The sequence below is a fragment of the Pseudophryne corroboree genome, chromosome 6 (genome assembly GCF_028390025.1).
Source record: "Pseudophryne corroboree isolate aPseCor3 chromosome 6, aPseCor3.hap2, whole genome shotgun sequence".
NCBI classification, from domain to species: Eukaryota; Metazoa; Chordata; class Amphibia; order Anura; family Myobatrachidae; genus Pseudophryne; species Pseudophryne corroboree.
The window spans coordinates 769,887,005-769,909,796 of record NC_086449.1 but is presented as its reverse complement, the minus strand read 5'-3'; the positions used below and the strand labels follow the sequence as shown (position 1 = coordinate 769,909,796).

Sequence of the window (22,792 nt, the reverse complement as noted above, 5' to 3'; positions counted from 1 at the left end):
GATCCAGCTGATAGGAGACTGGAAACTACCCTAAAAAGTATATACACACATACTGGTGTTATACTGCGACCAGCCATCGCCTCAGCCTGGATGTGCAGTGCTGGGGTCGTCTGGTTGGATTCCCTGACTGAAAATATTGATACCCTAGATAGGGACAGTATTTTATTGACTATAGAGCAATTAAAGGATGCTTTCCTTTATATGCGAGATGCTCAGAGAGATATTTGCACTCTGGCATCGAGAGTAAATGCGATGTCCATATCTGCCAGAAGGAGTTTATGGACGCGACAGTGGTCAGGTGATGCGGATTCCAAACGACATATGGAAGTATTGCCGTATAAAGGGGAGGAATTATTTGGCGTCGGTCTATCGGATCTGGTGGCCACAGCAACTGCCGGAAAATCCACCTTTTTACCTCAGACCCCCTCCCAACAGAAAAAGACACCGTCTTTTCAGCCGCAGTCCTTTCGGTCCTATAAGAACAAGCGGACAAAAGGACAGTCATATCTGCCTCGGGGCAGAGGAAGGGGTAAGAGAGGGCAGCAAGCAGCCCCTGCCCAGGAACAGAAGCCCTCTCAGGGTTCTGCAAAGCCCTCAGCATGACGCTGGGGCCTTACAAGCGGACTCAGGAGCGGTGGGGGGTCGACTCAAGAATTTCAGCGCACAGTGGGCTTGCTCACAGGTGGACCCCTGGATCCTGCAGGTAGTATCTCAGGGTTACAGGTTGGAATTCGAGAAGTCTCCCCCTCGCAGGTTCCTAAAGTCTGCTTTGCCAACGTCTCCCTCAGACAGGGCGACGGTATTGGAAGCCATTCACAAGCTGTTTTCTCAGCAGGTGATAGTCAAGGTACCCCTCCTACAACAGGGAAAGGGGTTTTACTCCACGCTATTTGTGGTACCGAAGCCGGACGGCTCGGTAAGACCTATTCTAAATCTGAAATCTTTGAACCTGTACATACAAAAATTCAAGTTCAAGATGGAGTCACTCAGAGCAGTGATAGCGAATCTGGAAGAAGGGGACTTTATGGTGTCCCTGGACATAAAGGATGCTTACCTGCATGTCCCAATTTGCCCTTCACATCAAGGGTACCTCAGGTTCGTGGTGCAAAACTGTCATTATCAGTTTCAGACGCTGCCGTTTGGATTGTCCACGGCACCTCGGGTCTTTACCAAGGTAATGGCCGAAATGATGATTCTTCTGCGAAGAAGAGGCGTATTAATTATCCCTTACTTGGACGATCTCCTGATAAGGGCAAGGTCCAGAGAACAGCTGGAGGACGGAGTAGCACTAACCCGACTAGTGCTGCAACAACACGGGTGGATTCTGAATTTTCCAAAATCTCAGTTGACCCCGACGACACGTCTGCTGTTCCTGGGAATGATTCTGGACACGGTTCAGAAAAAGGTGTTTCTTCCGGAGGAGAAAGCCAGGGAGTTATCCGAACTTGTCAGGAACCTCCTAAAACCAGGGAAAGTGTCTGTGCATCAATGCACAAGAGTCCTGGGAAAGATGGTGGCTTCTTACGAAGCGATTCCATTCGGCAGATTCCACGCACGAACTTTTCAGTGGGATCTGCTGGACAAATGGTCCGGATCACATCTGCAGATGCATCAGCGGATAACCTTATCGCCACGGACAAGGGTGTCTCTTCTGTGGTGGTTGCAGAGTGCTCATCTGTTAGAGGGCCGCAGATTCGGCATACAGGACTGGGTCCTGGTGACCACGGATGCCAGTCTGAGAGGCTGGGGAGCGGTCACACAGGGAAGAAACTTCCAGGGAGTATGGTCAAGCCTGGAGATGTCTCTTCACATAAATATACTGGAGCTAAGAGCGATTTACAATGCTCTAAGTCTGGCAAAACCCCTGCTTCAGGGTCAGCCGGTGTTGATCCAGTCGGACAACATCACGGCAGTCGCCCACGTAAACAGACAGGGCGGCACAAGAAGCAGGACAGCAATGGCAGAAGCTGCAAGGATTCTTCGCTGGGCGGAAGATCATGTGATAGCACTGTCAGCAGTATTCATTCCGGGAGTGGACAACTGGGAAGCAGACTTCCTCAGCAGACACGATCTACACCCGGGAGAGTGGGGACTTCATCCAGAAGTCTTCCACATGATTGTGAACCGTTGGGAAAAACCAATGGTGGATATGATGGCGTCCCGCCTCAACAAAAAACTGGACAGGTATTGCGCCAGGTCAAGAGACCCTCAGGCAATAGCTGTGGACGCTCTGGTAACACCGTGGGTGTTCCAGTCAGTGTATGTGTTCCCTCCTCTGCCTCTCATACCAAAAGTACTGAGAATTATACGGCAAAAGGGAGTAAGAACGATACTAGTGGCTCCGGATGGGCCAAGAAGAACTTGGTACCCGGAACTTCAAGAGATGCTCACGGAGGATCCGTGGCCTCTACCTCTAAGACGGGACCTGCTTCAGCAGGGACCGTGTCTATTCCAAGACTTACCGCGGCTGCGTTTGACGGCATGGCGGTTGAACGCCGAATTCTAAGGGAAAAAGGCATTCCGGAAGAGGTCATTCCTACACTGGTAAAAGCCAGGAAGGAGGTGACTGCACAACATTATCACCGCATTTGGAAAAAATATGTTGCGTGGTGTGAGGCCAGGAAGGCCCCCACGGAGGAATTTCAACTGGGTCGATTCCTACATTTCCTGCAAACAGGATTGTCTATGGGCCTCAAATTGGGGTCCATTAAGGTTCAAATTTCGGCCCTGTCGATTTTCTTCCAGAAAGAATTGGCTTCAGTTCCTGAAGTCCAGACTTTTGTAAAAGGAGTACTACATATACAGCCCCCGGTTGTGCCCCCAGTGGCACCGTGGGATCTTAATGTAGTCTTGGATTTTCTCAAATCCCATTGGTTTGAGCCGCTCAAATCGGTGGAGTTGAAGTATCTTACATGGAAAGTAACCATGCTACTGGCCCTGGCTTCAGCCAGGAGAGTATCAGAATTGGCGGCTTTATCATATAAGAGCCCATATCTGATTTTCCATACGGACAGGGCAGAACTGCGGACGCGTCCTCATTTTCTGCCTAAGGTGGTGTCAGCGTTTTACCTGAACCAGCCTATTGTGGTGCCTGCGGCTACTAACGATTTGGAGGATTCCAAGTTGTTGGACGTGGTCCGGGCATTGAAAATATATATTTCAAGAACGGCGGGAGTCAGAAAGTCTGACTCACTGTTTATATTGTATGCACCCAACAAGATGGGTGCTCCTGCTTCTAAGCAGACGATTGCTCGTTGGATTTGTAGCACAATTCAACTTGCACATTCTGTGGCAGGCTTGCCACAACCTAAATCTGTCAAGGCCCATTCCACAAGGAAAGTGGGCTCATCCTGGGCGGCTGCCCGAGGGGTCTCGGCATTACAACTCTGCCGAGCTGCTACTTGGTCAGGGGCAAACACGTTTGCAAAATTCTACAAATTTGATACCCTGGCTGAGGAGGACCTTGAGTTCTCTCATTCGGTGCTGCAGAGTCATCCGCACTCTCCCGCCCGTTTGGGAGCTTTGGTATAATCCCCATGGTCCTGACGGAGTCCCCAGCATCCACTTAGGACGTTAGAGAAAATAAGAATTTACTTACCGATAATTCTATTTCTCGTAGTCGTAGTGGATGCTGGGCGCCCATCCCAAGTGCGGATTGTCTGCAATACTTGTACATAGTTATTGTTACAAACAAATTCGGGTTGTTATTGTTGTAAGCCGTCTGTTCAGAGGCTCCTACGTTTGTCATACTGTTAACTGGGTTCAGATCACAAGTTATACGGTGTGATTGGTGTGGCTGGTATGAGTCTTACCCGGGATTCAATATCCTTCCTTATTGTGTACGCTCGTCCGGGCACAGTATCCTAACTGAGGCTTGGAGGAGGGTCATGGGGGGAGGAGCCAGTACACACCACCTAATCCTAAAGCTTTATTTTTGTGCCCTGTCTCCTGCGGAGCCGCTATTCCCCATGGTCCTGACGGAGTCCCCAGCATCCACTACGGACTACGAGAAATAGAATTATCGGTAAGTAAATTCTTATTTTTCTCCACCTCAGTATCTCTGCACCCTGTAATATCTCTTCCCCTTTTAGAAGGACATCCATGCTGCTTTTTGTTGGCGCAATAAGAAATAGGAAACCGCAGCATTAATGAGCCCAAAACGGGTGCAAACCCAGATTCACATCTGATCAGGATCTATCTGATGTCTGGTCATTCCAAGTTGATCGCTCGCTAGCTACTTTTTGCAGCGCTGCGATCAGATATTCGCTGCCTATAGGGGAGTGTATTTTCACTTTGTAAGTGTGCTTACGCTTGTGCAGCAGAGCTCTGCAAAAACATTTTGTGCAGTTTCTGAGTAGGTCTGAACTTACTCAGCCCTTGCGATCACTTCAGCCTATTCGAGCCCGGAATTGACGTCAGGCACCCGCCCTGCAAACGCTTGGACATGCCTGCGTTTTCCCTACCACTCCCAGAAAACGGTCAGTTGACACCCAGAAACGCCTTCTTCCTGTCAATCTCCTTGCGATCGGCTGTGCGAATGGATTCTTCGTTAAATCCATCGCTCAGCAACGATCCGCTTTGTACCTGTACGACGCGCCTGCGCATTGCGGTGCGCAGTAGTAACCTGATCGCTACGCTGTAAAAAACGGCAGTGTGCGAACAGGTCATTCCGGCCCTAAATGCGTTGCTCAATGAATGAACTGTCCGGACGTTGAACTTTTCACTTCTATGGTCAAGCGGCCCATTTATCAAAGGGAGAAGATCCCTGAAATGTAGGGATAATCATCATTGGCCATTGCAGCTGCCAGTTACTGCATCCTGAAGAAGCATGACAGCTCCGGCATTCCCCCTATACTATCTCAGGATTAAAAAAAAAAAAAATCCATTTTTTTTTTTTTTTTACTAATTTTACGCCTGTGAGGCCGGGGCCCTCCTCCAGCTGCAGTGACCTTGTGTGAACCTGCCAATGGAGAGTCACGTATGTGCAGGCGAAACCCCGAACTGTGTGGTAAATCTCTATACTTAGCTACAGAAAGATTTTCAGTTGCCATGATGAGTGACAGTAGAAATTCTGGTTTTGGGGGCTATTTCATAAATAGACGGTGACCCCTCAAACCTGAAAGGGATCAGGAAGCAGGGAGCTCAGGGGCATTGGCGTTTCTATAATGGGTGCTATGTGTGCAGTGCACACCAGCCCCTGGGTCCAGGGGGGGGCCACACCGCACACAGTGTACCCATTTTGATACTTACCTTACCGGAGTCCAGCATCGCCAAAATGGCCACCGCGCATGCACGGTAGCCAAATTGGTCTCCATATCATGGTGGGGGCTTTGGTTCCGGAGACCTGCGCACGCGCAGTAGACTCCGGCATTCTACAGCGCCATACAGAGGAAGGGGCCCACCCGGAGGTGCACACTGGCCCCCTCCTCTGTTGAAACGCCCCTGCTCAGGAGGATTGGACAGATAAGCCAATGTTTTGGCATTTTTAGCCATCTACTGTATGTCCCAGGATGTAGTTATGTGACCGGCATCACGGCGTCGGGATGCTGACCGCTGGGATCCTGGCTGCCGGTAACACATACCCAAACCGTATGTCCCATTGTCTGCATTGACAAACACTCTCTTTCTCTCTTTCCATCTTCTTCCTTCCACATCTATGTACTACCCCATTATCATTTATGCCTTTCTCCTTTATATAACCCCATCTCTCTCCATACCCTGCGCTGCCATCCACCAGTGCTGGTCACACGTCATTGTACAATAACTAATCACGTGCAGCAGAAATGTAAGGGGCTGTTAGTTTGCTAATCACCTTTGCGGCAGATATGCAGCTACCTAATTCTCCATACAACTACAGTATATCCATTTATCAGGAGAAACATTGCGATGCATGGTAACCTGTTATTGTAGCAGCAGTCATCACAATGCATGCTGAATGCGTCAATGCGTCAATTAACAGCATATGTGGCCAGGGTTGGACTGGCCCACAGGGGTACAGGGGAAACCACCGGTGGGCCCAACTGTTTGGGGCCCCTCGTCCTCCTCTAGGGATTAGGTTCTAGACTGTGCACTTAAGTTATACATTATACATGTGTTACCTTATACTGCACAGGACTACGGAGTATTTTCTGCAGTGTATTTCTGGTATTAATTTGGTACATTATGATGCATGTGCTAGTAGTAATTTTCTAAAAATATTTATCAAGGAGCCCAGCTCACGCACTCTCTACTGGTTAGGCAAACCAATATGGCGGCCGCCCACACCCCTAAACATGGGTCCCGATCACTGCATTCTCCCGGTAGGCCTTTCATGCCCCAGTCCGACTGTATGTGGCTGTTGCTAAAATGACAGATTCTGAGAGGACGCAAGCGAGTTTGTGGACGCGTCTTGCGGATTCAGGCATACTGCGCACGTGCTGTAGAAAGAAAATGGCCACTGCGCATGCGCCGATCTCCCATATGCACTAAGACATATCGTAGGCTGTTGCAGATGTGTCTGACTTCAAAATCCGGAACCATAATGTTAGAGGAGGGGAGGGGGGGGAATCTCAGGGAACGATCTTACATTATAGGCCGAAATCACTTGCACAAGCTTAAAAGGCCCATGGCAAAAATGCATGCAAACAGGGAAGGGATGTGTATAACAATCAGATTGTGATACACGATACAGCCCACCCCGGACATGAAATGTACATTACCAGTCACCAAGGAGTTCTGTAACAGTGTAAATGCATTTATCTGTAGGCTAAGTGCTTTTTATTTAGGTCAGGAAAAGCATCAAAAATAGACTCTCACAGAAAAAACCAAGGACAAATGAAGGATGACAGAGTGCTCAGAGGACCAGGGTACACTGGCGTCTATATAATGGGTGCAAGGTGTGCAGTGCACACGCGCCCCAGGGTCCAGAGGGGGCCCACACACCGCACAAACTGCACCCATTAATTATATTCACCTCTCCGTCGGCCTGGTGCTGGCTGCAGAGCGGCAAATATCACTCAGAAAATGGCCACGGCGGCCATTTTCCGTTGATTCAAGCATGCGCAATAGAGATGTCCCCAGGAACGCAGAGCAGGCACCATGTTCCCGGAGACCTGCACCAGCAATAGTACAAAAAATGCTAACATACACACTAATTAGGATACTTCTGGACACTATTACAGGTACCTCAAAGGAAAATAACCAGTCTCTTATTTTTGTATGTTGTCTAGAAAGTTCACCACAGATCCCCACAAGAGTAATTTTCAGCAGATGTAGATCCAAGTCACAAATGAGATAATATGGTCTTCCTATATATTCACAGAAGAAGAAGAAAAGGTTCTCAAATAGTGAAATGCTGTTTACTTATAAACATTAAAAACATCAAGGGTGCCCCATATAAAGACGGAGCAGCGTACCAGATTTAGGGAGGGTGTAAGTTTCCAGTTCCACACACCCAAATTTGAATATGCAGCAATTCTAGTAACCTCCAGGGAATACGTTCCAGAACAGACTGCTGGTCATATGGAAAAGAATTCCCCCATATGTTTCCCTAGTTGCCATCCGCCCTATATCTCCACCACTCCAAGTCATAAAAGCGACTAAGCCTAAAACTAAATTGAAAATCCTTATCAAAATTAACACTGGAAGCAGGATTTTAAATTTTTCAAGAACAATAATATGTTCTAGATATTTGCAGAAAGTATGACCTGCTGTGAAGGAAATATGATTGTGTCTTGCACTTGTTTATTCACAAAAGAAGAAGAAAAGGTTCTCAAATAGGGAAATGCTGTTTACTTATAAACATTAAAAACATCAAGGGTGCCCCATATAAAGACGGAGCAGCGTACCAGATTTAGGGAGGGTGTAAGTTTCCAGTTCCACACACCCAAATTTGAATATGCAGCAATTCTAGTAACCTCCAGGGAATACGTTCCGGAACAGACTGCTGGTCATATGGAAAAGAATTCCCCCATATGTTTCCCTAGTCGCCATCCGCCCTATATCTCCACCACTCCAAGTCATAAAAGTGACTAAGCCTAAAACTAAATTGAAAATCCTTATCAAAATTAACACTGGAAGCAGGATTTTAAATTTTTCAAGAACAATAATATGTTCTAGATATTTGCAGAAAGTATGACCTGCTGTGAAGGAAATATGATTGTGTCTTGCACTTGTTTGTTCTAACAAACTTAAGACATTCATTTGTATATGATATATAGGAGAACTACGGTAAGTCAGACTTAGTGTGTAACACATTCTCAGCGTACTGAGCCTAGATTTTTAAACACATAATGCTATTTTTAGAGAAATGTCCTTCAGCAAATATCCATTACAGTATCATTAAACTGCAAAAGTTATGACTAAAACATTGACTGAATTAGACAAAAAGGAAAACTGAGATCCACTGACTAAATCTTGACTTAAACAAAGCAGAAAAAAAATGCTAAAATGTTACTTTAAACCAACTACAATACAACTAAGTCTAAGGGGGTCTCCAATTAGCTCCAATCTGTTTTCGGTGGGTGATAACTGACGGATATCGCGATTTATTACCGACGGTCGGCCTAACGCACCTGAAGCATATTCCTAGATAAGTGTCGGCAACGGTGGGGAAAGGGGGGTGGGGGGGGGAGTCATCGACCGCAGGTAATTGGGTAACCATCTGAAACTCAATTGAAAAACCTTGTCAAAATTAACACCGCCTTGTTGCCTACTTTTTCAGTATTTTGTCCTATTATCATTTATTCTGTATAATGTTACGTTATTTTAGATATATACAAGCATGTTACCATAATAAATTCTACAGAAATGGTCAGAGTAAGGGGCAGTCGGCACCTATGTATTTACTAACGGACTGATGAGTGAAACAAAATACGAAGGAGAAAAGCAAAGATTTACGGCTAAACAAAGAACAACATGTGAAATTGCGCTTCCATGTAATCAGCTAAGCCTAAGTATTCAGTATCCGCTGCACTTAGGGGGTCATTCCGACCCGATCGCTCCCTGCAGTTTGTCGCAGTGCAACGATCGGGTCGGAACTGCGCATACGCCGTGGCCGCAGTGCGCCGGCGCATGGCAGTCATCACTGCCTACGGATCGCCTCTGAGACAGAGGCGGTTGCTGGGCGGGAGGGGGCTGAACGTCAGCGTTAAGCCGCCGTTTAGGGGGAGCGGTCTGGCCAACGCAGGCATGGCTGGACCGTTGGGGGGCGGGCCGCTGTGGCTGCGTGACGTCTCATTCAGCCGCTGCGGCCAGTGGCAGCGACAATTAACTCCCGGCCAGCCGCAGAAGCTGCGCTGGCCGGTAGTTACTCCTCAAATACAAAGGCATCGCCGCTGTGCGATGCTTTTGTATTTGTGCGGGGGGCCGGACTGACATGCGGGGCGTCCCCCCGCATGTCAGGGAAGATGATCGTAGCTGTGCTAAATTTAGCACAGCTACGATCAACTCGGAATGTCCCCCTGTATTGTATAGTAGAAAGCAGTGGCCTAGCAGCTTCACTGAAGGTTGTGAACCAAGCCTTCCTTGCTTATAATTAATCAACATCTATTTAAATCCCTTATGGCAAAAAAAAAAAAAAAAAATTCTAGTTCTAGGTTTTTCTACATGAAAAATAAGTGCTATTAGCATGCAATTTTCCCATAATATTAAAAATCGTGAATTAATAATGCTTATGAAATAGATATGAAGTAACTAAAATAAAATCTGACTGTACTGGAATGGCTGCTAGTGATACAGATATTTATCACCCTGTAACTGTCACTCCTGCATTAGTAATTCTATTGTTATTTAAATATGTTTAACACTTATATGTGGAAGTAGCAATACAGTACAGTAGTTGCCCAGTGTTAAGGTGTACTCCAGGAGTTTACGTTTGTTAGAGTATGTCTACATGTAATTATTGGAACAATGGGGTAATTAGCATGGGTGATGATTTGACAGGCTAATCTGGGGGTGGTGGTGTATTATGGGCAGGTGTGTGGTGGTTTCATGAATTGGTAGCCAGGACCACCGAGACTTTGTGTGGGTGGGAATGGGGGCGTTTCCACTAGAGGGGTGCGTCTCTGCCTTCTAATATGCATAACTAAGGTTCACCGGTGGGCGTGGGTGTAGCATTGTGGGGAGGTGTGATTAGGCCCCGTTCACTCCAAGGCACTTGCAGAGGACTGGCACAACAAATTGTACCCTCTTCTCCCCCTCTCTTAGTTTCTAGAAAAGCCCCCCCCAAAAAATATCAAGCTCAAGTACTGTGGTGCGACAATGACACGCAGGGGTAGATTGGGATGGAAAACCAGCCTGGGAAATTGATGGAAGCAGCGTTAATGGACGTGTGGTCTGAAGAAGGTCTGTTAATGTGGACGGGATCCCTCCTCATAGGGCCTAACTGTACGCAGTTCAGAGCCGGCCCTAGGTATAGGCAAACTAGGCAATTGCCTAGGGCATCTGGTATGCCTAGGGGCATCAGCAGCTTCTGCTGATTAAAATGATATGCGGCATGCCTATATTCTGTGTGTAGAATTTCGTACGCAGATACAGCCGCAGTCACACACAGTATATAGACATGCTGCATATCATTTTAATCAGCAGAAGCTGCTTGTGCATCCTAGCCACATAGCAATGCAAATAAGATGCATTTTCATAAAAAATAGGCACCCGACGTTAGCAGAGCTGCCAGTTGACTCACGCTGGGAACTACATGTGTCATTATGTGTATATTAAGGGCATTAATAATGTGTAACGTATATGTAAGGGGCACTGTGTGTGTCATTATGTGTATAAGGGCATTAATAATGTGTAACATATGTGTAAGGGGCACTATGTGTGTCATTATGTGTATAAGGGCACTAATAATGTGCGGCATATGTGTAAGGACAAATGTGCACACTGTTATTTAAATTACAGGGGGTAGGAAAAAAAAAAAAGGACTGCTATGGGTGGGGGATGATGGTGCTGGGAAAGGGGTGCAGGGTCAGAGGCGGAACTAGCGGTGGTGCTAGGGGGCACCAGCCAAAATCTTGCCTAGGGCATCATATTGGTTAGGGCCAGCTCTGACGCAGTTGCAGCATTCCTTGCGTCTTTTGCTGCAGTTGTGTCTGAGATCAGGAGCGGATGGGGGACTATAAGTGGCCCTGTGAAATTTGATTGAAGTGGCCTGACATGGACAGCACAGGAGGTAGCCATGGCAGCATCACTGGAGGGCAGAGTTGCTGTACTGCAGAGATGGAAGAACAGAATGAATGTGGACAATGCAGTGTACTGAGAGCGGTTGGGCTGCCTGTCATGTGGGGAGTGCGGCCACTGACAACACACAAACCAGGCCCCACAGACACGTCGGCCTGGCAGGAATCTTCCTGGTGATTCCTATGGTCAATCTGCCCCTGATGTGAGGGTGTAACTATGACTATGTAGATCCATGCTAGGGCGCAGGAAGGGGCTTGGCCACACTGACTTGGTGGTGTGGCTTTATACCTTGGCCCTATTTTGACACCAATGTAGGATGATACTTAGTGCGGATAGGGCTTTTATCAATACTGGTTTCCACAGTAACATTTTTTCTCATCCACAGTGTTAGGTTCTCGATGCTAATTTTACCATAATTATTACCCTGGATGCACCTGAGTTAAATGACAGGTTGATATACTAGTGCATCTGATGTTACACAGTGTACAGTATAGCTTATATGCCAGCTTCATACCTCCAGATAATTAGGCCACATGGGAATGGGTGACATACTGAATTCATGTGATATTGATGACCTAGTTATTAAGTGCATGAATCCAGCCACACATGTGGCAACAGAGGTTTTTCTTTTCTTTATAATATGTTCTTTTTCAGCAATTCTACAACAGAATTCAGTTCATAGAGTGTTGTAATTCAGATTAATGTCCGTACCAGAGGGAATCGATCGTGCGTCTTGTGATATAAATCACATTTATAAATATAGTGGCTGAAATAAATGTTTTTATTGTAAAGAATTTATCACCATCTATGCAGTGAACATGTTTGTATGTAACTATATGGAATAGAAAGTGCGCCTGAGGTTTGTTGTAATTTGAAGCATCTTCACTAATTAAGGATTATTTACATACACAGGAACAGACCCATCAAGGTGAAGATTTAGTTTATTGTTTGTTATTTATTTATTTATTTATTCATTCAAATCACTTGAGTTGCTCCAAAACTGATATATCATGCCTAGTGCTATGTATGGGGAAACTGTAATTAATTTAAAAAAAGACATATCATAATAATAGTAATAATAATAATAATAATAATAATAATATTATTATTATTATTATTATTATTATTATTATTAATATTTATTTGCATAGTGCTTTTCTTCCAATACGTCTCAAAGCACTTTACATATTGTTGCAGAATCCCCTTGACTGCACTCAATTACTATTACAGACCTTTCATATCATTCCCTTCTCCATTGAGGTGCCATAGAGTTGGCCACATGCCACGGATACTGAAGGGGTGTGACAAAATCTGGGGAGGCGTGACTATGGTCCCTCAAAAAAATATAAAAGCGGCCGGATAGGGGTGTCAGCGACCGCACAGGGGTACATTCGTGGGCAGCAGAAAAGCTTACAAGTACATGGTATTCCTATCCTATAACCAGCGTCTACTCATCTGACAGCACCTATGCGGAAAGAAGCGCCATTACCCTACGCACCGAAGCCCCCGTGTCCACGGCTTAGTACATTTACGTGAAATGTGGGAAAAACCCCTGAAAATTGTGTTTTTACCACATGTTCCCATTAGTACATCCCGCCCTATTTCCCTTAACAGTATTTGATTTTATTAAATAGATGAATCTTATCACTACTTTTTTCCTTTTCACTTTTACTCGTTGGGATTCCCGTCCTTTTCTCCTCTGCAGAATGTTTGTTTTTCTTTTCTGTTAGTGGTTTGTGTATCTCTGTGTGCCTTTTTACTTTCTTCTACTGTATACTGTGATACATTTTTGATTGGAGATAATGTGATGTTGTTATTGGGTGATTATCAGGAGTGTCTGTGTTTTCACCATGAGGTGGAGTGTGATGAGTAAGTATGGTTCAGAGGGCCTGATTCTGATTTGTACAGTAATGCACAGCGGCAGGGAAGTGGCTGTGCAATAGCATACAAATAAAATGCAGGACGCCTCCAGCGTGAATCTTTAATCCGAGGGCTGCGTCCAAAGACGCAGCATTGGATCAGTATCGATGTTGCCTTTGGCCAGTCTGCGTAAGCTGAAGCTCACTCGGACTGACTGTCGGAACTTGGGGGCTCATTTCGAGTTGATCGCACATAGCTACTTTTTGCTGCTCATGCGATCAGCTTGACGCCGCCTATGGGGGAGTGTATTTTAGCATAGCAGGGCTGCGAACGCTTGTGCAGCCCTGCTATGCTTAAAAAGTTTCCTGCAAAACAAGACCAGGGTACCCTGTGCGACGGATCCAGCGACGAAGGTCCCGGAATTGACGTCAGACATCCGCCCTCCAAATACCTGGACGCCCTGCATTCGCCTCATCACGCCTGGAAAACGGTCAGTTGACGCCCCGGAACGCCTTCCGCCTGTCAGTCTTCTTGCGTGCGCGATGCAATCACTTTTTCCGCTGGCGGCGTCGCTGCCCGGTGACGACCGTCGCCGGGCAACGACGCGCGTGTGCAATGCGTCCACCGCGCAGTTCCGACCCGGTCGCACCGTTGTGTCAAACTGCAGCGTGCGAACGGGTCGGAATGACCCCCTTTGTCCAGAGGGACGCCGCGGGGTTGCTGGGAGGGATCCGATTGGAAAATGCAGAAAGAAGCCCATAGGCTTCTGTTGGGTAACGCCAGCAAAAGCAATGCATCGTAATTCTGGAGCTTGGAGGTTATGGAAAATATGCAGTTTTTGGCCACATTATCCGTTTAGTACATCTGTGAGGCTATAGGGCAGAGAGTATGAGGGCAACATGTGTGTAAGGCTATGGGGGAAATAAGTGTGTGAGCAGGGTAGGGGGGAAAAGTAAATTCTCACCCTAGGCTACACCATTATTATTATTATTTATTTATTACCAGTTATTTATATAGCGCACACATATTCCGCAGCGCATTACAGAGAATATTTGGCCATTCACATCGGTCCCTGCCCCAGTGGAGCTTACACTCTATATTCCCTATCACATGTACACGCGCACACATTCATACTAGGGTTAATTTTTGTGTTGGGATCCAATTGACCTACCAGTATATTTTTGGATTGTGGGAGGAAACCGGAGTACCCGGAGGAAACCCACGCAAGTACGGGGAGAATATACAAACTTCACACACCAGGTCCAGAACCAGCCCTGTATACAGTACATCAGCATTGTATTGTCTCCTAATGGCAGATTGGGGTTCCCCTTAGAGTGCTCACAGCCTCTTCTTGCTTTGCAGATCCCTGCGAATTCCCCAGCACTGTTGTAGTGGAGTAATACTGTAACTGGTTATAGAGGCTTCTCATCCTGACAGCTGCAAAGTGGTGCCTGTCACCGTGTGAGGATTTCCTGATGAATCCTGCAAGCTGGGAGATGTACCCGTCAGCACAGTGCGGAGGAAAGCAGAGGTAGAAACACATGATGACCTGTAAGTCATAGTGCACCTCCTGAAGCCACAGCCGCTGAAGAAAATCTGACTTACTGTATGGCTGCTGGGATAGGTCAGCGATAGAGCAAATCCATTTGGCAAAAACAGAGATTCGTTAAATTGTAGTCCTTAAAAGTGCTTGAAAGCTGGTGTATCGCTATTACTTTCTGAATAACATTTTATACTAGTAAAACATACTGTAGATCTTATTTGTTTTGTTTTAGTGTAAACCAGTATTCATCCTTATTATTTACCATTAAATTTGTCCCTAATCACCCACAAATAATACGTCTTTCCCAGACGCACATGCGTCATTGACCCGATCTGTATGTGATCGCAGTTGTGTGAAGACAGCCTTACTGTACTTGGCCTGCTTAACAATAACACCCCCGGTCACATCTACCCAGACGCAAGTGGACTCAAGCGTCTGAGGTGCGCAAATTGGCAGCATGTTTGATCTTGGTGGAGGTTCCATAGAAAAAAAACAAGCACCTAAGTTCACCCATGATCCTAGAGGATTAGGTGGGGAATTCAGACAGTGGGGCCCACCAGGTATTTTCCCTGTGCACCTGTGAGCCAGTCCACCCATGCTCATATGTGTGTGCCCACTTCTGCGAGCGTGCACAGTGCAATGATACACAATTTATGGTAGGCAAACTGGCATAGTACAGGTTGAGTATCCCATATCCAAATATTCCGAAATACGGAATATTCCGAAATACGGACTTTTTTGAGTGAGAGTGAGATAGAGAAATCTTTGTTTTCTGATGGCTCAATGTACTCAAACTTTCTTTAATACACAAAGTTATTAAAAATATTGGCTAAAATGACCTTCAGGCTGTGTGTATAAGGTGTATATGAAACATAAATGCATTCTGTGCTTAGACTTGGGTCCCATCGCCATGATATCTCATTATGGTATGCACTTATTCAAAAATACGGAAAAATCCCATATCCGAAATACCTCTGGTCCCAAGCGTTTTGGATAAGGGATACTCAACCTGTACTCACTCTGCACCAGTCCAAATCCACCCCTTCCCGATTTTGTTACCCATTGCACAATAAGAGCCCAATCCTGAGATGCACCAAGGGCCTAATTCAGACCTGATCGCAGCAGCAAATTTGTTAGCTAATGGTCAAAACCATGGGGGTCATTCCGACCTGATCGCTAGCAGGCTACTTTTAGCACTGCGATCAGGTAGTCGCCGCCCACAGGGGAGGGGGTTAGGGCTTTGATCCGCTGTGCAGAGACTGCACAAGCAAAACGTTTGTGCAGTCTTTGCACAGCTCAAGACTTACTTACCCGCTGCGACGATCCTTCTTGGAGCTGACATCAGGATTCCTCCCTGCATTTTCTTCGGCACTCCCAGGAAACGGTGAGTTGCCACCCCCCGACCAGCCTCTTCCTGTCAATCTTCTTGCATTCACCGCTGCGAACGCTTTCTTCCTTACCCTCGTCGCTGCCCGGCGATGACCGTCACCAGGCAGCGACGCGCCTGCACATTGCTCCCCGCGTGCATGCACAGTTCTGACCCGTTCGCACGACTGCGAAAGATTGCAGCGTGCAAACAGGTTGGAATGACCCTCCCATGTGCACTGCAGGGAGGGCAGATGAAACATGTGCAGAGAGAGTAAGATTTGGGTGGGGTGTGTTCAAAACCGAAATCTAAATTGCAGTGTAAAAATAAAGCAGCCAGTTGCTGCGATCAGATCTGAATTACCGCATATCACATAGTAGGGAAGCAGTAATGGTGATACCTTACTTAGTTACAGCATCACCTAACGTCTGTGATACACCTGGGGACAAGAGCAGTGGTGGAGCAAAGATTTTGATGTGAGGGGGAAGCAAAGTTGGAAAAATATGCATTCCAGGCTCAGGAGTTTAAAAATTCAAATACTAGCATACAAATTCATTATTGCAGCCAAATAATATAGATATTTATCATTCCATTTATCATTCAAAAGGCCACTTAGTGCCCGCTGGCTGGCTGACGGCTTTTCTTTGCACTCTCCGTCTCTACCTGTCTGCGAGGTGGCATGCTGGGAGCAAGGGACAGTCTGAAAACTCGCTGCCACTATACAAGTGGCAGGGAAGGGAGAGAATGCAAAGAGGAGCTGAAGCAGTCATCCCGCCGCCGCCAGCCCCAGATAGATGCAGTTTTTCAGCAGCGGGAGCGGTCACAAGAGACATAACTGTGTTTGAGAGAGGCTGAGCTTGTCACTATCTTAGGGATGACCACTTGGTCCCCTACTGTACCTTATGGAGCAGCCATTACTTGCCAGCTCAGCAAAGGAGGATCTCCTCAATGCATTTCGGCCATACAACTGTTTGTTTAGGACTTCATCCTCCTGATGAAGTCCTAAACAGTTGTATGGATGAAACGAATTGAGGTAATCCTTCAGTTTGTTGTTCCAGGGATTGTTTGCTGTACTCCCGTGACATCAAGAGAAGCTGTCATTTCTAAACTTATACTGTATGTATGTATGTATGGATTTGCACTTATTACATTTTTGGTATAAAAAATATCTAACACGTCGCTGTTTCCTTTATATGGTATACTGCTGATATCTGGACTTGGAGACCAGACACCAGGATCTGTGGTGGAAAATAATCCAAAAAGCTGGTTTTGGCAAAAATGAAAATGTTTTGCCTTCAAAAAGGGTACATGTTAATTTCTTTTTCACATTAGAAATTCTCGGAGAATCTGTTCATGTTGCACTAGGAGGTGCTGTTTTCTTGTCACTATTGCTTTCATATATATATTATATATGCTGTGTGTGTGTGTGTATGTGTATATATATAAAACGAAAGCAATCTCAAACATAGTATGTGTTTTAAGTTTTTTTAATGCAGTTTTGTAGCTGAAAACAGGCATACACTGGATCTGGGCACCTTCTGGAAGTAAATATGACATGTTGGCACTATCATCTTAATCAGGTCACTGTTTCTGTTTCTCATCCTTCAAGATTCTTAAAAGGACAAAATGACAGATGACAGATGACCTATTCCATTGGTTCTTCAGGGATTTGGGCGGTTTATTAACTGACAAGCACCTTAAAAGAACAATTGTTTTTTCACAGCTTTGTGTCATCTAACTACAATTTTTTTTTTTAGCTGCCAGGAAGATTCCTAAATCTAATGTGACAAAGTAATCTCAGTGTTAAAGTCTGTTGAAGCAATCTGCAGTATTTGTCGCTCCCAGTTGTCTATATGAGATTTCTATCAGAAAGGACCAGCCACAAGTGGCCACCCACGGCTTGCTCCCCAGTGGTCAACAGCCCTAGATTAAACAATGAACATTCCCTACTCCCAGTACTGAACATTTTCCTGTAAATAACATGGTGATCAGAGACGGCTCCAGAGGTGGGGCTGAAGGTCAGTTCAAAATTCAGATAGGGGAGCCACACCTAGGGTTGCCACCTCATCCCTTTAATTCTGGACACATATTAATTACATAGGTTCTGTGGCTAATTAAAACCAGGTGAAATGGAGTCTTGAAGTCTACCAGCCACAGAACCTGTGTAATTATTATGTGTCCGGAATTAAAGGGATGAGGTGGCAACCCTAGCCACACCAACTGCCCGGGAGTCAGTTTGAAATGACAGTTGGTGGCAGTTGGTGTGGCTCCCCTATTTGAAATTTGAACTGACCTACAGCCCCGCCCTCTGGAGCTGCCACTGATGGTGATTGATATATACTTCCAAATAAGGCGGCAAATTTTGCCCTTAGAGCAAACACAGGGAATTGGTCTAGACTTTGAGACAAAGCGCAATAATGAGCATTAGTAAAATTCTTTGGACCTATATTGTCTAATAATATGGCCGTGGTTTGCACAATAAAGGATATATATAAATAAAAAAAACATTTCTGACTATTATTCAATGCAAGGCACAGTTAGAGACCTCTATACAATACAGCAATATTTGTAGTGTACAATTCATAGCACAAGGAGCACTGTAGTGACCTCTACGCAATACAGAGAGCATTCTAGTTACCTCTATACAATACAGAGAGCATTCTAGTCACCTCTATACAATATAGAAAACATTTTGTTGATCGCTATTCAATACATAATGTGTTGTAATGACTGAGAAGGTGACTACAGTACAATATAAACACCATCCTCCAAACATATATACAACACTGAAAGCAGAACCACTATACAATACAGAAAACATCCTATTCACAGTCACAGATATATGATACAGACAGAATTCTAGTGACATATCGCAATATATACTAATTATGCAGGTCTGACCCTGTTCTTGAGGCCAAAAAACATTGCAGACACTGAAATCTTTAACTTTTCAATGCAAGGGTGGGTGGCTTGGGTAGGGAAGGGGACGCCTACCTGCCATCTCCACCAGCCAGCCTCTCTCTCAAGTAAGACACTCTGGGGGTTCATCAATTCAATGAAAAGTTATGGCTGCGATGTGCCATTGAATTGTGTGGAAACACTGGTAATAGTGTGGTGTAAAGCAGGGCCATTTCTAGACAATATGGCTTCCAGTGCAAACTGTAAAAATGACCCCCCCCCCCCCACCCGATATTTAAAAAAAATGTTGCATAGCAAGACTTCCTTACTCCCCAGTTTTGCACCTCCCAGGATCCCCGTAAGAAAAGCAAGCTCCACATTAAAAAGAAGCCAGACCCACATAAAAGAACATTGAACAAGCCAGATCCACATAAAAACTATAGACAACGCTACATAAAAAACACAGAAAAGGCCAGATCTACATAAAATCCCCATTGTAAAAACACAAACTACATGAGTGGCATCTCACTGTACCTCCAGGATCTCCTCCAGGTCCCTCAAAGTCAGACAGGAGAAATCTCTGTCTCCGGCCCATGGCTGATCTTGCTGAGTATCCCCGTCATGGAGATCCCGGCATGCCATGGAGAGAGTGACAGCACAGATGGCTTTTCAAATGTGGCACTGGCTGCTGGCCAATTGCAACTTGCGGTCTGGCAGCCAATCAGGAGAGGGGCTGTGATGATTAGCTTCTGGTCCCCAAGCTCCTATTGGCTGGCAGCTTGCGCCACATTTGAAATGCCTCTTGCACTGTCTCCATGGCTGCCCGCGGTGCTGGCTAAGCATTATGCACTGCTGCCACCCAGGCCCTCTGTCTGTTCGAGCCAGATGATTTTCCCTGATGGTGGTAACAAACGCCCTGCGTGATTGCATGACTCGCCCACCACAAACAGCCCTAGTTACAGCACTGTGTAAATCAATGCTCCGTTATGCAAATACAGATGTGATGCGCAGTGGCGTAAGTTCGTAACAGTCGCCCGGAGGCATGATAAATGTTGGTGCCCCTCTACATACTGTATACATACACACCTTTCATATGTAGCTATCCGGCACTCATGCTGAACAGTAGTAGCGTGCTCAAGTGCCTTTCCCAATAGTAATATAGATACACATACAAAGTGGATGGCACTCCAAGTCAGTCATCACAATAAAACAGACACCAGCATACCTTTCTAGCACACCTACAGTACTCCCTCACACACCAGCTGTCACAATGAAGATGCTTTGGCGCAGTGGTGTGCTGATATACAGTATATATATAAAAAAAACACAAATGCCCCTCTCACTTAAACACACACCCAAACACCACTTTCACTTAAACACACACACGCCTCTCACTTACACTCACGCCTCTTACTTACACACACCTCCTTAGCTTAAACACACACACACCTCCTTCACTTAAACACACACACTCCTCACTTACACACATGCCTCTCACTTACACACACGCCTCTCACTTACACACACGCCTCTCACTTACACATGCTTCCTTCACTTGAACTCACACACACACGCCTCCTTCACTTAAACACACAAACATGCCTCTTTCACTTACACACACACACACACACACACACACACACACGCCTCATTCACTTAAACACACATATGCCTCTCTCTCTCTCACACACACACGTCTTCCTTACATGCACACACGCCTCTTTCTCTTAAAAACACACACACACAAACAAAAACAAACACATGCTTCGTTCACTTACACACACACCTCACTTAAACATGCACACATAAAACACAGTGCTGCCAACATTTATTAAAGACCCCCCAGCACCCCTCCCCTTTCCAACTACACCTTCCCCCCCACAGTGCAGCTTGAGGCAAGTGCTGCCAGTGCCTACCTGCTGCTATCAGCCCAACGGAGGAACAGAGTGCTGCACTCGGCCAGCTCATCTGAAAGGGCCTGGCAGGAGCTGTGCTCTGGAGCTCCCTCTAGCTGTAGCCACAGCCAGCTCTCTGTATATACTAGAAGGCAGCTTCCGTGTCACTGACACGAAAGCTCCTCGCAGCCAATGATCGCCGGGGTCAGTCAGCTAGAGACAATGGAGGAGGTGTGCCCCCTTGAGGTCAGGAGCCCGGCGGCATCCGACTCCACTGCCTCCCAGAGTTCCGCCCCTGGTGATGCGTACTTGCCTACTCTACCGAAAGCTGCGGGAGATTCCATATTTTGGGGATAATCACCCGTAGCCCTGGAAAAGCAGGTGTCTCTCCTGCATCCAAGTGAAGCAGGCAGTATGGTGTGAAAATCACCCGCAATTGCTGGGCCAAGGGAAGGGGGAGTGGCTAAATTACTGGAATCACATAATTTAGCTCCCTCCTCACAGCTGGCCCACCAATTGCGGGAGTGTCCCTGTATTGCTGGCAGGCCCTAATGATGAGACAGTTCGGCCCTGCCCCCTGAAGTGGCCTGCAGTGTCTCCTCTTTGGGCTTCTCCCAGAGAGGAGATTAAAAAGTAGGTACTTATGATGTTATGTGCTGGGTAAAACATAGGCTAATTGTAATAATGGGCCTAATTCAGAGTTGATCGCAGCAGCAAATTTGTTAGCAGTTGGGCAAAACCATGTGCACACTGCAGGGGGGGCAGATGTAACATATGCAAAGAGAGTTAGATTTGGGTGGGGTGTGTTCAAACTGAAATCTAAATTGCAGTGTAAAAGTAAAGCAGCCAGTATTTACCCTGCACAGAAACAAAATAACCCACCCAAATCTAAGTCTTTCTGCAAATGTTATATTTGCCACACCTGTAGTGCACATGCTTTTGCCCATCTGCCCGAAGAGCGGGCGGCTAGGCGGAGGGCAGCAGCGGTCTGGAAGCAGGAGCGGGGCTGGTGAGTATTGTGTTTTTTTCTTTTCATTTTTTTGTGTATGTGTATAAGCGGAGCTACTAGGGGGCCCATCTACTGGGGGCACAATTGCTGGGGGCACAACTACTGGGGTCACATCTGCTGGGGGCACATCTGCTGCTGGCACATCTACTGGGGGCACAACTACTGGAGGCATAACTTCTGACTGGGGGCACAACTACTGGGGACACATCTACCGGGGGCACATCTGCTGGGGGCACATCTACTGTGGGCACAACTACTGCGGGCACAACTACTGGGGGCACGTCTACTGGGTCACGTCTACTGGGGGCACAACTACTGGGGCACAACTACAGGGTACATAACGGCTGATTAGGGGCATATCTACTGGGGGCATATCTACTGGGAGCATAACTACAGGGAGAATAACTACTAAGGCCATATTTACTGACTGGGGGCATAACTACTGACTGGGGGACATAACTACTGGGGGCATAACTACTGACTGGGGGCATAACTATTGGGGGTATAACTACGGGAGAATTACTACTGGGGGCAACACTACACGGGACATTACCACTGGGGGCATTACTACTGGGGGCACTACGAATGAGGGCATTGCATAGGGGACACTTTATAAGGGGCATCACTCCTGGGGACATAAGGGGCATCACTCCTGGGTACATAAGGGGCACTTGTACTGGGGGCATTGTACAAGGGGCACTATTGCTGTGGGAATTATGTGTATTTGGGGTGCTACTACTGTGGGCTTTCTGTATAAGGGGCACTAATGTGTGTCATAACAAGAATAAGGGACACTAATATGTGGTGTAATGTTAATAAGATTGTGCTACTGTGCGGCATAATTTGAATTGGGGATACTATTGGGTGACCACGCCCCTTTTTGAGACCACGCCCCTTTTGCAACGCGCGCCGCAGGAGCCGTCAGAAAAAAAACGCAGAAAAAGAGAAGAAACCCTAATCTTTAATTTGTCGGATAGGCAGCTTCAGGAATCAGAAATAAGTGTGCTTAATCGCGGTCTCAGCTTCGTACCTACGAACTTCTACGATGAATTCAACTGGCG

The 22,792-nt window shown here is 46.3% G+C and overlaps 2 long non-coding RNA genes across 2 annotated transcripts in view; one reads left to right on the top strand and one right to left on the bottom strand.

The window, feature by feature from the left end:
• LOC134935697 (uncharacterized) overlaps positions 1-22,792 on the top strand; it is a 438,569-nt gene that overhangs the window by 314,404 nt on the left and 101,373 nt on the right. The gene's annotated exons all lie outside the window — the stretch shown is intronic.
• On the bottom strand, positions 17,401-19,468 carry LOC134935696 (uncharacterized). The gene is made up of 2 exons (XR_010180349.1): positions 19,362-19,468; positions 17,401-17,541 (listed from the first exon to the last, which is right to left on the bottom strand). It is a non-coding gene; the product is annotated as an uncharacterized LOC134935696 (long non-coding RNA).